This window comes from Saccopteryx bilineata, chromosome 3 (assembly GCF_036850765.1).
Source record: "Saccopteryx bilineata isolate mSacBil1 chromosome 3, mSacBil1_pri_phased_curated, whole genome shotgun sequence".
NCBI classification, from domain to species: domain Eukaryota; kingdom Metazoa; phylum Chordata; class Mammalia; order Chiroptera; family Emballonuridae; genus Saccopteryx; species Saccopteryx bilineata.
Window position 1 is genome coordinate 303,281,426 of NC_089492.1, and position 15,609 is coordinate 303,297,034.

The following is a 15,609-nucleotide window of genomic DNA, read 5'->3' on the forward strand; positions in this document are numbered from 1 at the left end:
TATATATAACAATAATGAAAGAAAATTATGATAAAATATGACTTAAAGATATTTATAACATCATTTCACAGTACTGTACATATAGCCTACTCAACTTATGACCACATTGTGTTACGACTAGTCTATCAGAATGATTTGTGGTCGTAAGTCGAGAACTAGCTGTATACAAATCATAAATTAACAAATTTAAATGAGCATGCTTTATTTAAATTAAAATTATACCGAATATATATTTTTGACAAAGAGCTTCATAGATGAGGGAAGGTTTCCCCCTAGTGGCCTTTCAGGTGCACGCAGGCCAGGTCCCTGAAAGGACTTTAGGCTCAAACTTGGGTTTCAGACAGAAACAATGAGAGCAAAGAACAAGATCTCAACAAATACAAAGGTGTCCCTGAAAGTCCTGAGACAGACTGATCAGCTCAGTATCAACTCAGTCCCTACTCAGGTTTCTTCCCGACAGCACCATCAAATGTAATGTGGCACCACCAAATGTACCCATGCAGATCTTTTTCTGAGAGCATAACACAACTAGATGCCTTCGGAAGTTTGGGGTCTCAACTCAGTCCCACTTAATTGCCTTCCTAGAGCATGAACAAATGTGCAAACAAAAATAGACGTCTCAGAGAGCCCGAGACAGAACTGGTGGACCTGGTCAACTCAGTTCCCACTAATTGTCTTTCTAGGGTACGACTAAATCTGCAAACACAAATGGACATCTCCAGAAGCCTGCTTTCCAGAGTACAACCAGATGCATCCCAGAGAATTCTTCAGCAGGACCAACAGACTTCTTACCAACGTCTCGGTCTTTGGAGAGTCCCAGATCCAGACAGACTAGTTCCAAATAGCAAAGTAGAAGAGTGGCTCTACCTACACCTCCGGAGCTTAAATTCAGCAAAGCAGAAGATCTGTTCCACTTACACACTTCTGGAGTTACAAATTAGTAATGCAAGAGACTTGCTTTACCTACAAATTTTCAGAGATTCAAATCAGCAAAACAAAAGATTTACCCCACCTACATATCTCCGGAGTTACAAACTAGCAAAGCTACAAATATACCTTACCTACAACCTAGTCCCAAACAAATTGGACCACTAACAGTCTCAAACAGAAAACTGAAAGCAAGAATTCAGAGGAAAGATAGAATTCAGTAAAGCAAAAGAGTTGCTTCACCTACCTCCTTGATTTCTCTGCTGAATTGTCCAAACTGTCAAATTTGGGAACCAGGAGGCATCTATCGAAAAACTGTCTGAACCCACAGGAAAACCAGGAGCCCTGAAAACGTCTCAGGTGGCGCCTTTCCTTGAGGTTCAAGTAGGGTCGGGAAGCTCCCCAGAAAGACCCTTCGATTTCGGGTGTTTGTACCAGGTGATGCAAAACACTGAAGCCCCACGTTGGGCGCCAAATGTAGTAAACTACCTGTACCTCAATTCTGCGGGTTTATGTAGAGACACCAGGTCCAAATAAATATTAAAGAGTTTTATTGAAAAGATTTATTATATACGCCGGCCGCATATGGCTGACATGGGTTAGTTGCTAACCCAAATCATGTGCCTCTTTCACAGCCCTTGTGGCAGGTTATATATATTTGTTCACACACACACACACACACACACACACAGTTTAGTGGGAAAAGGAGGAGGAGGATGGGACACAATTAGCAAGCTTACAACATTTGTCTATAGGACCTATGAAAACATTTCTACACATTAAAACTTATAACAATAGCAAATATGTTGTTTTACATATTAAAAGATATTTCTAAATTTTCTAGTGTTCATTTGCCATTTCTTTGTATAGAGATATATATACATTAATTACAGGCTTTCAGGAGGGTAGGAGTAATTTCCCATTGTGCTAGGGGATAAAATGCCTGCGAATCGCTCATCAAGTAAGAAGAGGTTTTTTCAATCTTTTTCTTCCTGCACTTGGCTAGCTATTTACCTGCTTCCTTGCAGGTGTGTGTGTGTGTGGGGGGGGGAATGGGAATCTAAATCTCCTTTCCCTCTTCATTTACAATACAATGCTATCGGCCATCATGAGTTGGTGCTAATCACACAAGTATAGAAATCACATCTAAAAAATCTCTCTGTATGCCTAGCCCAAATTAATAAAATGTTCTTTAAGCTTCTTAAACTATTAATATTAATTCTGTAGCTTTTTGGTAACTTACTACAGTTGAGTGCAAGAGACAGCAGGAAATATTGATTTCTTCCAGTTATTAACACATTCATCAGTAAATTCTTGTATCTACCCTGACTGGGGATGAAATCTGCATCATTGACATTTCTGGATGACACTAACCAGCTAACTCAAGGTACCCAGCCAAGGCTCACCATTTTTTGCTCAATATAAAATATTTCTGTTGGTCTTCAAAATCATAGTTTATAAATTCTGTATTGTTTCTTGATGGCTTGTTTGTCTGTCAGTTACTGGCAAAGGTATGCCTCAATATTGTATTATTAATCTGGAATTGTTTATTTCTTCTTGTTTTGTGGTCCAGTTTCACAATACATTTCAATGCTATGTTAGGTGCATAGGAATAGCAAGATTTTAATAAACATTTTTCTTTCAAGATTTTACAGATTAATTTTTAAGAGACAAAAGTGAGAAAGGGTGGAGGTGGAAAAGAGAGGAAAGCATAAATTTATTGTAGTTGCTTCTCACTTGTGCCTTGACCTGGCAAGCCCATGATTTTAAACCAGTAACTTTTTCATTCTGGGTCAACACATGACCCATTGCACCCAATGGGTCAGGCTGGAAAGAAATTTCAGGCATTTACAAGGTGGTCAATTGAAACTAATATTTCTGAGCATTGTTTTTTTTCTCAGGAGTAACTTTAGGGTATTCTAGTTCATTTTCTGTAAGAGTATGGTTACAGCAGATTATTTGTGGGGAGTCTTTACATGGTGTGTCTTTTTTTTTTTTAGAGTAAATTGAAATGACAGATAGAAACAAACTGACTAAAAGGAAGAGAGATGAGAAATACTGACTTGTAGTTTCTGCTCCTTAATTGTTCATTGATTACTATATCATACATGCTTTAAACGTGAGGGTTCAGCAGCAGAACCAGTGACTCCTTGATTAGGCCAGTGACATTGGGCTTTAAGCCAGTGACCATAATAAGATCATATCTCTGAGCCCATGGTCAAGCTAGTGAGCCAGTGTTTACGCTCAGTGAGCACATTATCAAACTCAATGAGCCCACATGGAAGACTGCTACCTCAGTGTTGCGAACCTGAGTCCTCGGCATCACAGGCAACGCTCTGTCTACTGTGCCATCTCCTGGTTAGCCATGATGTACCTTTTTCTAACCTTTTATTTCAAGCTTTCCATATCATTGTTACTTACATGTCACCTATAATAGGATGTTATTTGATTGTAAATTTTATGTGACAGTTTTGTAAAGTTTGTATTTAATGTAACTAACAGGAATGCTTATTTTGTTTATACTTGATATAATTTTTCAACTGTTTTAAAACAGTAATCTAAGTGCATTTTAATTGTTTATATTCTCTTTTCTGTATTTCGTTTTGGGTGTTTTTTTGTCTTGTTTTAAATAATTTTCTAAATTGCACTGATTGATTTTTTTAGAGAGAGCAGGAAACAGAATATTTGGTGATTCAATTATTTATGCATTCATTGGTTGCTTCTCACATGTGCCCTGACCAGTGATTGAACCTGCAACCTTGGCATATGGGGAAGACACTGTTAACTAACTGAGCTATGAAACCAGGGCTCAGATGAGTCTTACAAGTTATATATTTCACATCTGTGTGCATAGAAATTAACACAGCTATTAGTTTTCATCCTGACAGAGATTATGTATAGTTTGGAACATTAAAAGAATTTGTGATAGGCCCTGGTCGGTTGGCTCAGTGGTAGAGCGTCGGCCTGGCGTGCAGGAGTGCCGGGTTCGATTCCCGGCCAGGGCACACAGGAGAAGCGCACATCTTCTTCTCCACCCCTCCCCCTTTCCTTCCTTTCTATCTCTCTCTTCTCCTCCCACAGCTAAGGCTCCATTGGAGCAGTGTTTGCCCGGGCACTGAGGATGGCTTTGTGGCCTCTGCCTCAGGCGCGGGAATGGCTCTGATTGTGGCAAAGTGATGTCCAAGATGGGCAAAGCATTGCGCCCTGGTGGGCATGCCAGGTGGATCTTGGTTGGGCACATGCGGGACTCTGACTGCCTCCCTGTTTCCAACTTCAGAGAAATACCAAAAAAAGTCTTTGTTATAGTGTCTCTGCACTTCTACAATAATAAAGGATTTCAAGGCACTTCAACTTCATTTACCAAGTTCCAGTTTATTTACATTTTTGTGTAATTTTCTTTTTTTCTATGTTTTGAACCTTAAATTCTATAATATTTACTTATGAGCCAGTGCTACCCTGGTGCAGTGACACATTGATGGGAGTGTCCATCTAATTCATCAAGGTTTCTGGTTTGATCCTTGCTCAGGACACCATTGGAGTCAACTAATGATTGCGTAGATGGGTAGAACAACAACTCCTTGGTCCTTTTTGTCTTCCTCATGCTCTCTCTCTCTCTCTCCCCCTCTGTATCTCTCTCTCTCGCTCGCTCTAATTTTCAAATCAATAAATTAATGCTGGGCCAACTTTGTACAAATGATCAATCCAGCCAAGGCTTTAGGGCAATAATTTCTATATATTATTTATTTATTTTATTTTATTTTTTGTATTTTTTTGAAGCTGGAAACGGGGAGAGACAGTCAGACAGACTCCCGCATGCGCCCGACCGGGATCCACCCGGCACGCCCACCAGGGGCCACGCTCTGCCCACCAGGGGGCGATGCTCTGCCCCTCTGGGGCGTCGCTCTGCCATGACCAGAGCCACTCTAGCGCCTGGGGCAGAGGCCAAGGAGCCATCCCCAGCGCCCAGGCCATCTTTGCTCCAATGGAGCCTTGGCTGCAGGAGGGGAAGAGAGAGACAGAGAGGAAGGAGGGGGGGTGGAGAAGCAAATGGGCGCTTCTCCTATGTGCCCTGGCCAGGAATCGAACCCGGGTCCCCCGCACGCCAGGCCAACGCTCTACCGCTGAGCCAACCAGCCAGGACATATTATTTTCATAGTAATTCTACAACTTACTCATATTTAGTAAGTTTATAGTTGTGACATCATTAAAATTCAGTTTTTAAAAAACTTGACAACCTCATACATAATGGAATTGATAGTGTTATTGTTATATTTTGCAAATTGTTTCTGAAATTTAAGTACAAATTTTTATTGGATTGATAATGTAAAAATATTTTCTCACAATCTGTCTCTAGTCTCCACTGTCTTAAATGTTGGTGCGTCTCTATCCCTTCCTTTCTGTCTGTCCCTGTCTTTTTGTCTTTCTGTTTGTCTTTCTTTCACTAAAATATTTTTTAAAAGAAATAAATTTAGTTACATGGTAGGATGTACTACTTTTCTCACCATTTAAGAAAAAATGTGCTTAGTCAATGTATTTTCTCTTTTAAAACGTAATTTCGGGATACAACTTTAGTTATCTTTCTTATTTTGGAGTTTATATTTTTTTATCAAGCATTGGCTTCACTCTCCAATACAAAATAAGAAAGTGGGTTTATCATGGACATCTGTGTCCCTCCTGTTGCCTCCACATATTATTCACCTGCCACTGTGTCTGCAGTTACCAGTTTTTAGAGGGTAAGATCATAAAATATGATTCACCTAAAATTACTAATTTAATGCCATAAAAATATTTATATATTCTTTTTAATTTTTAAATGTTTAGAGAGTGAGACACAGAAAGAGGGCCTTATTTTTGTATGTACCCTGTTAGGGATCAAACTGGCAACCTTTGTGTACCAGAAGACGGTCTAACCAACCAAGCTATCCTGACCTGTGGTAAAGTATTCTATAAAACAGAAAAAGTCTATTTAATGTAGTTTATTTCTGCCATTAATTCCTTTTTTGTGTGAAGCAGAGACAGAGAGAAAAACAAATAGAAGAGACAGACAGGAAGGGAGAAAGATGAGAAGCATCAATCCCTTGTTGTGGCACCTTAATTGTTCATTGATTGCTTTCTTATATGTGTCTTGAACGTGGGTCTTCATCAGAGCAAGTGACCACGTCCTCAATTGTGCAACCTTGGGCTAAAGCCAGCGACCTTGGATTTTAATCCAGTGACCTTTTGGCACAAGCTAGGATCCATGGGGTTATATCAATAAACATACATGTAAGCCAATGACCCCGTGCTGTATACACTAACCTAGTGGTTTTTAACTTGGGTTCTCTGTGTCCTAGTCTGACACTCTATCCACTGAGCCATGGCCTGGTCTGGTGTCTTTAGTTCTTTATATACATTGTTTGCCCAAGATTCCTCTCTCTCCTCACTATTAGTTATGTATATTTTTTGATGTTTTCAAGTGAAAAGATTTTAGTATAGTTGAGTTCTTTCATTGAGTTGATAATATATAGTTTAGTCTGTATTGAAGCTGTATTTACACATACTGTATATGTATATATGTCCTGATGTCATATCATATATCTAAAACAACATATATGTATATTATATGTTTGATTATGGTATGTATAAAATATGATATATTGTTGTATCAGAACAGCAAGAAACAGAACCTGTGCCATACAATTTAGGAGCCAAATTAAGGAGTCTTTTTTTGAAGCTAGCGACCGCACGGAGACCTAAGTCAGTCAAATTATGCAACCCAGAATCCAGTTTGAAGTCAGCTTTTAAGACAAACTTAAACACTGATTGAGGAATAGGGAGTAGGGGAATATTAGCAGGAAAACAAAGCAGTGATATAAGCTTATTTACAATATTTATTTATAGGATTAATTCAAGGTACAAACATTCTGGGAACACCTGCATTCTTTGGATGCTTGTATGTGCTATGACCAGGAATAAAACCCACAACCCTGGCTTCTCTGCATGGTGCTCTAACATGCTTAGTTATCCAGGTAGGTTTTGATTAATTTTTTTTTCCCTCTCTGTCTCTAAAGGAAAAACCCCTGTCCAGAGAGCTCGATTGGTTGAAGCATCATCCTGGAGCGCAAACATTGCTGGTTTGATTTCCCCAGTCAGGGCATGTACAGGAGTAGCTCTGTGCTCTTGTGTCTCCCCTTTTCACTCTCTGAAAATAATAATAATAATAATAATAATAATAATAATAATAAATACAGTGCTGATATTGTGCCTAGTGCATTGTTTTCTCATTTATTCCAGCATCTTTTTTATTTTAATGGGGTGACATTGATAAGTCAGGGTACATATGTTCAGAGAAAACATCTCAAAATTATTTTGACATTTGATTATGTTGCATAACCATCACCCAAAGTCAAATTGTCTCCCATCACCTTCTGTCTGGTTTTCTTTGTGCCCTTCCCCTCTTCCCACCCCCTCCTTCTTTTTTCTACCCCTCCTCTGGTAACAACCACACTCTTGTCCATGTCTCTGAGTCTCATTTTTATGTCCCACCTATGTATGGAATCATATAGTTCTTAGTTTTTTCTGATTTACTTATTTCACTCAGTATAATGTTATCAAGGTCCATCCATGTTGTTGTAAATGATCTGATGTCATTTCTTATGGCTGAGTAGTATTCCATAGTATATATGTACCATATCTTCTTTATTCAATCACTTATTTAAGGGATTTTTGGTTATTCCATGTCTTGGCCACTGTAAACAATGCTGCAATGAACATCAGGCTGCATGTGTCTTTACGCACCAATGTTTTTGAGTTTGGGGGGTATATACCCAGTAGAGGGATTGCTGGGTCATTGGTAGTTCTATTTCTAATCTTTGGAGGAACCACCATATTTTCTTTCATAATGGTTTTACTACTTTACATTCCCACCAACAGGGGATGAGTATCTCAGCATCTTTTGATGAAAGATATCCCATTGGCTCATTTTGGTACCTTGGTAAAAAATTAATTGACTGTAATATATTTGGATTCTCAATTCTGCTGGTGCCTTTTTCATTGCTGCAGAGAAATGGAGCCTCAGTTTACCAGCCTCACTTTTAGTGGCCTTTTCCCAAGGCTATGTCCCAATGAGAAGTTTAGATCATAGGCCACTCTTCCTCTCTGGTTGGTGATGGCTAGCTTCACTCAGAACCCATTTCTCCAAATCTTTTTCTGATCTTAATATTTTTTAGAAAATTTTCACTAGCAGTTTGCAGTTAGTGTTTCTTTACAAGATATATGACCTCTTCTCTGTGGAGTATCACTCTCTGCTGTTACATACACATCCTAACTCTTGACCATTTCTAAAATTTTTAAAAAATACTTCGTATTTTAAAATACAAACTTTGAGAAAACCACTGTGACCATATGATATTTTTGCAGAACCATCGAACACAATTTGATTCTCTTTTAATTTTGGTATGGAAACTTCAGTTTCTGAAAATACAGTAGCTTTCCACAAGAATCATAGTGCCAAGAAATCAGACCATTTGAGGAACTTCTCACCTTTTAGCCAGCCCAGGCTACAGGCTCCAATGTTGCTACTTTTCTTATACATATAGGGCTTCAGGTTTCCGAACATGATGGCACCCAATGCGTCACCACAGTTGCCAATGGTCATGGACAAATCACCTTCCAGGGCAGTGCAGGAATTTTCTTTGTTTATTTGAAAGATAGAGAGCTTCGTCGGCCCTCAGTGTGGCAGCCTGTAAATTGCCACTGTACATGGCTTGTTTTGATACCTTGCTCAAGGCTGTGACCTTGGAAGTTGAAATCTGGATTCTCAGAATCCCAGGCTGATCGTTTCTTTAGTGCACCACAGCCTGGTTAGGCATTTTTTCATGATTTTATTTATTTATTTTAGAGATCACAGAGAGAGAGAGAGAGGGAGAGTGGCAAGGGGGAGGATCGGGAAGCATGATCTTTTAGTTCCTTCTTATATGTGCCTTGACTAGGCAAGGCTGGGGCTTCAAACCAGTGCCCTGAGAATTCCAGGTTGATGCCCTACTCACAGAATCACCACAGGTCAGGAATAATGTGTTGTGTAAGAAGTATACTGATGCATCTGTGAACAGATGGGCTGAGTTCAAAATGGTGTTAGCCTTGTGTGCCTGAAGTTTTAACTTTCATAGGGTTAGTGAGCAAGGCTAGCAAAATTAATTTTGGTTGGGAATTTTGGAGTGGGGGAAGGGAATTACGAAATGAGGAAATTACCCCAGTGGGGGTATGAGTGGGAGTGGTAAGGGGAGGTGGAAGATCAGTCAGTTTTTCTCAGGTGGAGAGTTAAGGAACTGCCATGGCCCCAAATCTCTTGAACCTGGTTAATAAAGAATTTTTGGTAAGGGGTCCTAGACCCCAAGCTAACTAGTATGAGGTACTATTTGAAGGGAGAGAAAAAAACTAAGTTCTAGAAGCTAGTTATTTCTGAATTGTTAGAAAGATTTGTTTAACGTGCAGAAGTTTTGTGCAAGCGGAAGAATCAAAAAAAGAAAAAAATGAGGAAATAAAGAGAGGTTAAATAAAAGGGGTGACTGCTCTAAGACCTGAAACAAGCAGGAAGCAGTTAGAGAAGACTGACATGAGCATCACTGTACATACACTCCTGGAATAAAAGGGAAAAAATAGGCTGCAATTTTTACAGAGAGAGGGGCTGATAGAGACAGAGAGACAGGAAGGGAGAGAAATGGAAAGCATCAGTTCTTTGTTGCAGCACTCTTTAATTGGTTGCCTTCTCATGTGTGCCTTGGTGGGGGTGCAGGGGCGTGACAGCAGAGTGAGGGACCCCTTCCTCAAGCACTGACCTTTGGCTTCAAGCCATTGGCCATGGGGTCACGTCTATAATCCCATGATCAAGCCTGCAACCCCGCCCTCAAGGTGGCAACCTCTGGGCTTTCATCCTGCATCCTCAGCATCTCAGTCTGATGCTCTGTCCCCTGTGGCACCACCCAATCAGGCTTAAGGGATGACTTTCTGTTAATTTAAATCTTAGATTTATTTTTGCAATGGTTTGTTTCCAGTGGGTATGTCATTCATCTTGTTGACTGTTTTTAATTCCTGTGTATTTTATTTTTTTCAAAGCTATGATAAATAGCACCATTTTTCTTAGTATTTTAGATACCTCATTGCAACTTTTGTATACTAGTTGTGTACAGCCCACCTTGGCTGTTAGTTTTTGTCTTATATCCTGTATTGTTTCACAGACTGTAGCTGGTCCATTATTCCATTTATCTGTATTTGTGAATTTTAAGAGTTCCAGCTCTTTGAATCTTTTTCACTCTATTTTTTTTTTCTCCATTTCTCTCCTCTGCTGACCTCTGGTTAAGTAGCTTCACTGGTCAGCCCTCTTTCTCCAGTGTAATTCAGAGTTTTCTAATAACCACAATGGAAATACAATTGATACATTTTTCTTGTCCCACAGATGGTAAGATACATGAGAGTAAAACTGATAATAAATGATATTATCCAAAAATATTTTTAGGGAAACTACCTCTGATATCACTTTATTAGCTTATTGTTATATATGTGCTTAAATGCATGCCTATGCAGTTGCAAAATTTTTATAAAAACATTACCATTTTATAAGTTTTATATTTTTTATAGTTAAAATAGTATTTTAAGTATATTCCACAGTTTTGGTTTTTTTTACACTATCATAATTTTTGGGGTGAATGTAGGACCTTCACCACGTGGTGACACAGGGGATCAAGTGTTGGCTTTGAACACAGAGGACCATGGTTTGAATCTCCAAGGGTGATGGATTGAGCACAGGCTCACTGGTCTGAGCCCAAGGTCACTGGCTTGAGTAAGGGTCACTTCCTCAGCTAGAGGCCCCTCCAATCAAGGTACATTTGTACATATGAGAAAAGAACCAATGAACAACAAAGGTGCTGCATTGAAGAATTGATATTTCTCATCTATGTTCCTTCTTGTCTGTCTGTCCCTGTCTGTGTCTCTTTCAAAAAAGAAAAAAAAAATCAAGTGGATGAAGAATAGTAATGTGTGTGTGAGCACAATGTGATGACCATTTATGCAGTAAAATATACATAGACCTGACGTTGTGTCAACTTGATTCAGAGAACAGGTTGTCATTGTGTTTTGTAGGCTGTTTCCTAACTATTTCAATTCTTAAAAAAAAAATTAGCCTTCCCTGTGGTGGTGCTATGCATAAAGCATTGAGCTGGAAGCTGAGGTATCTGGTTTGAAACCCGGGGTTGCCCAGTGAAGGCACATCTGAGAAGCTACTGCTCCTAGTTGATGCTTCTTGCTACTGGTACTTTCCATTCTCTCTCTCAAAAAAAGTTTAAAACAAACAAAAAGAAAAATTTTCATTGATTTGAGGGACTCAATGAGAGAGAGTGAAGCATCAATTCAGTATTTCATTTAGTTGTTCTATTTAGTAACATACTTACTGATTTTATCACATGAGTGCCTAACCAGGGATTATACCTGCAACCTTGATGCACAGGGACCAATGAGTCACTATCCAATGAGTCAATCCTCCAGGGCATAATTTTTTATTCTTTTTTCTTTTCTCTTTTTTTTTGGGGGGGACAGAGAAATAGAGAGGGACATGTAGTGGAATAACCCATTGCATGACCTTAGATGGGAACACAGCCAACAAGAAAAGAATGTTTTGCCAAGAGAATTGTTTTGTGACTTGAAGGTGGGTCACTGAAACAGGTCTATGTGACTGAAGGCAGTTGCTGGGCTTTTTTCTCAGTAAAACATTTTCATAAGATTTCTGTTCCTTCCAAGGTTATCCCTTGAGATAAAGAGAGGAATGTTGTGGAAACCATAAAAGCAATAGCAATTAATGCCTCTTGATATTATATTGTTATTAAGCTACCATGCAGGTGTACTAAATGTATATTTAAGTAAAAGTTACACTTGATGTTATGCCAATTTCTCAGTAAACAAGCTTTTTGAAGTCTTGTGAATAAAAATAGGACACAGCGCGAACTCGGGGCCATTTGCCTGAGCAAGCGGTGTTCCTTTGCTAGTCCTTGATGATTTCATCTGCTGATCTCTCTCTCTGCACCCCAACTCACAACATTTGGCGCCCAATGTGGGGCCTTAAGAAGAGATTAGTAACAGGTGGAACCCCGAAAGGGTAAGTTGGACGCACTGTGTATTTAAAACTTTCAGGAAAACTACAAAGTCATGGGAAATTCCCATTCATTATTGGACAATTATGTACAAGTTTTAAAATCCCTTTTAAAAGGGTCTGGGATTCAGATAAAAGACAAAGTTTTGCTACATCTTTTAAATGCCATTCAGAAACATTGTTATTGATATACTCCTGAGCATTGTAATCTATTGAATTTGAATGCTCGGCAACAAGTAGGAAAATCTTTACGCCATGCTCATCAGCACAGAGATCCACTTGATGCTGAAATGTGGGCTGCTTACAATCTTATTGCTATAGCCTTTGGCCCTTCACAATCAGATGGAGATTCTATTAAAGACTTGAATGAGGTTATTTTTAATGAGCTTGAAGAATTTGATTCAGCACAGAATGAACAGAATGATGATTTGGACAATACTGTCTCTGCTTCTGAACTTACTGATAATGTTAATGAAATTCAGCCATCCACAGGGTTTCTTCCCTCTTTCTTAAAAAATGAGGAAGGCCCTATGGATGATGTTGCCTATCTAAAACATTTATTAAATGAATTACAACTTACACTGGAACACCAAGAGTTTGGTAATTAGTATACTGCTTATCCTGTTCAAAAGCAAGATATATGTGAGCTTATGGCTCCTCCAATTCAAGGTCAAAAATTAATTAGTAGGCCCTGGCCGGTTGGCTCAGCGGTAGAGCGTCGGCCTAGCATGCGGAGGACCCGGGTTCGATTCCCAGCCAGGGCACACAGGAGAAGCGCCCATTTGCTTCTCCATCCCTCCGCCGCGCTTTCCTCTCTGTCTCTCTCTTCCCCTCCTGCAGCCGAGGCTCCACTGGAGCAAAGATGGCCTGGGCGCTGAGGATGGCTCTGTGGCCTCTGCCTCAGGTGCTAGAGTGGCTCTGGTCGCAACATGGCGATGCCCCAGAGGGGCAGAGCATCGCCCCCTGGTGGGCAGAGCGTCGCCCCATGGTGGGCGTGCCGGGTGGATCCCGGTCGGGCGCATGTGGGAGTCTGTCTGACTGTCTCTCCCTGTTTCCAGCTTCAGAAAAATGAAAAAAAAAATTAATTAGTACTGGAAAAAGAAGGATTTTTTAATTCCCTGAAATCTCTGAAATGCAACAGGTGCTTGTGCATCATGATGATTTAGAATCTAATTCTAGTAAATTTTTTGCATCTATTTTTCCAATTATTTGACAGCCTTTTTCTCTTAATTCTCCAGATCCTGGGGGAGGGCATATTATCCAATTTGACCAAATTGAATTTACTTTCTTAAAGCTAGTCAAACAATCTGTTACTACGTGTAGACCTCAGTCCTCATATGTTCAAAATCTTATCTCTTCCTACTGTAATGATCATTTAATGATTCCTTTGGATTAGGATTTACTTGCTATATGGTTTTGGAACCAGGACAATATGTACAATTCAAGTCTTGGTGGAGAGAGGAGGCTCTTCTAATATTTTGCATGAACGCCAGAAATAATTCCCCGGGAGCTACTTTTGAAATGCTCATTGGCGTTGATGCTAATGCAGCTGTGTGACAACAAACTGGTTATACTGATGCTGTTATAGCTCAGATTAGATTGCTTCTTAAAGCCTGGATGCAAATCACTGGAGTTGGAGACAAGGAAGAAAAGCTTGCAGCTTTACATCAGTTGGTACAAATTCAATTAGAATTAGGACATATAGAAGAATCATGAAGTCCTTAGAATTCTCTAGTCTGTGTAATAATAAATAAATATTGATTTTCTTTGGTGTTTTAGCTACAATCCTCTGAGCTATCATTTTGTTTCTTTCTTATTCTTTGCCTGGAAACTGCGGCGGGGTACATGTGTTGGATCTGACTATAGAAAATATTCCAGCAGCTGCCAAGTGAATTTTCTTGGGGAAATTTTGTTTAGTCTCATTCATCATCAGTCCCTTGTCAGAAAATGCCCTGATTAAAATCAGGCAGGCATCTTTCTAGTCTGACTGTGCTCTGAAATCCCGGGTTTCTTTTTGGTTTCTCTGGTCTGGTTTGTCTGATTTTAATTTCTCTTTAGTTTTTCTTTGATGTTGTCTAAAATGTGATTTTTAAGGACTGAATTGTTTACATACAAAGATTAAAAATGCCGGCCTTCATATTGAAAAAAATAGTTTCATCCATATATTTTTTGCTTTAAAATTAGAAATTATAAGGAGCGCTCATTTAAATTTAAATTGAATAGAATATAGATCCTTAAGACTGTCTAATTTTGTTAATACATTGTAAGGTATATTCAAAGTTTGAAATCAAATAAGAATTCAAGTATTAGGATTAATTAAAGTTGTATGTTATACTTGTGTTTCTGTGTTGAAAATTGTCTTGTGTGTAAAATATGTTCATATTTGTAAAACTAAGGAATTAAGTAAAATTAAGTCATTTTAAGAATTTATCTCAAGCTGCTTCAGACAGTTGGCTGCTTGGAAGGCAACATCCTGAAAAAGGAGGCACTGAGGAAAGCAGGAATTTAGTTCCTCTAATGCCCTATAATAGACTTAACAATACAAAAGACTTTTAGATATAGAAGCTAATACATCTCTTATTACTAAGCAACATTAGTTTTCTTTTTAGCCCACTTAGACAGTAGTCACTAAGCTGCATAGCTTAGGAAAGTCCCTAACAAAGCTCTAAGATTTCTTTTACAATAGAAAAATAACAAAGATCATTTGGTCTCTAATTAAAAAAAAATTATCTTATAAATAATTAAAAGAGCAACTTTTTAAATTACAGTATGAACTTTCTGACAAGGAATTTTTTATACTCACTATGACCATTCTGTCAAAGCTCTTAAAAAGTTACAAACGACTTCCTCCCAGTATAAAACTGTCTTTATATGCAGAAACTGCTATCCTCTTTTATGGACTCTGAATGTTTTATTTCAACAAATTTAGAAATGGTAGCTCAAATTGTTCTTTCAAAAGTGAAAGAGTTACAATTTATGACATTATTCAAACTAATCAAAATGCTAATGCTAACCCTCTTATTAATATTACACAAAATGAACTTTTTAAATAGACAGTTTACTAATTTACAACAGCAATGTAGACAAAATGTAGGGGTGAGAATTTGCTCTTATCTCCACAGATACAGGAGACCACTAAATACCTTCCAGAAAATTGAAGCCTTGGCATAAATTAGAAATAGAAGAAATGGAAATTTGATAATTAAGTAAACTTACCCAGAAGGCAAAAAATGTTTTAATTAAGACTTCAAAAAACATCTTTGACTCTATTTCTAGCAATGCTAGCTGTTGTGTCTATACAATAAGTAGAACTAACTATTCCTACTAAGTTTATAATACTTCTATAAGCAATGTTGAGTAGCCTGACACTGTATCAACATTATGTAAATCAACCTTTAAAAAGATTCGTCAGAAATATCCTCAACCTTTAATAATCCATTATATAAATGACATATTAATAGCTTGTAAAAATAATACTGAACTTTCAGTCATCCTTAAAAATGCTTCTGAAACCTTAAATCAGTATAATTTAACTATAGCTGAAGACAAAATTCAAACATCCT

At 38.4% G+C, this 15,609-nt stretch overlaps 1 protein-coding gene and 1 pseudogene across 1 annotated transcript in view; both read left to right on the forward strand.

The window, feature by feature from the left end:
* LOC136330152 (zinc finger protein 432-like) overlaps window positions 1-15,609 on the forward strand; it is a 130,361-nt gene that overhangs the window by 55,553 nt on the left and 59,199 nt on the right.
* LOC136328850 (vomeronasal type-1 receptor 3-like) overlaps window positions 709-15,609 on the forward strand; it is a 34,488-nt pseudogene continuing 19,587 nt past the window's right edge.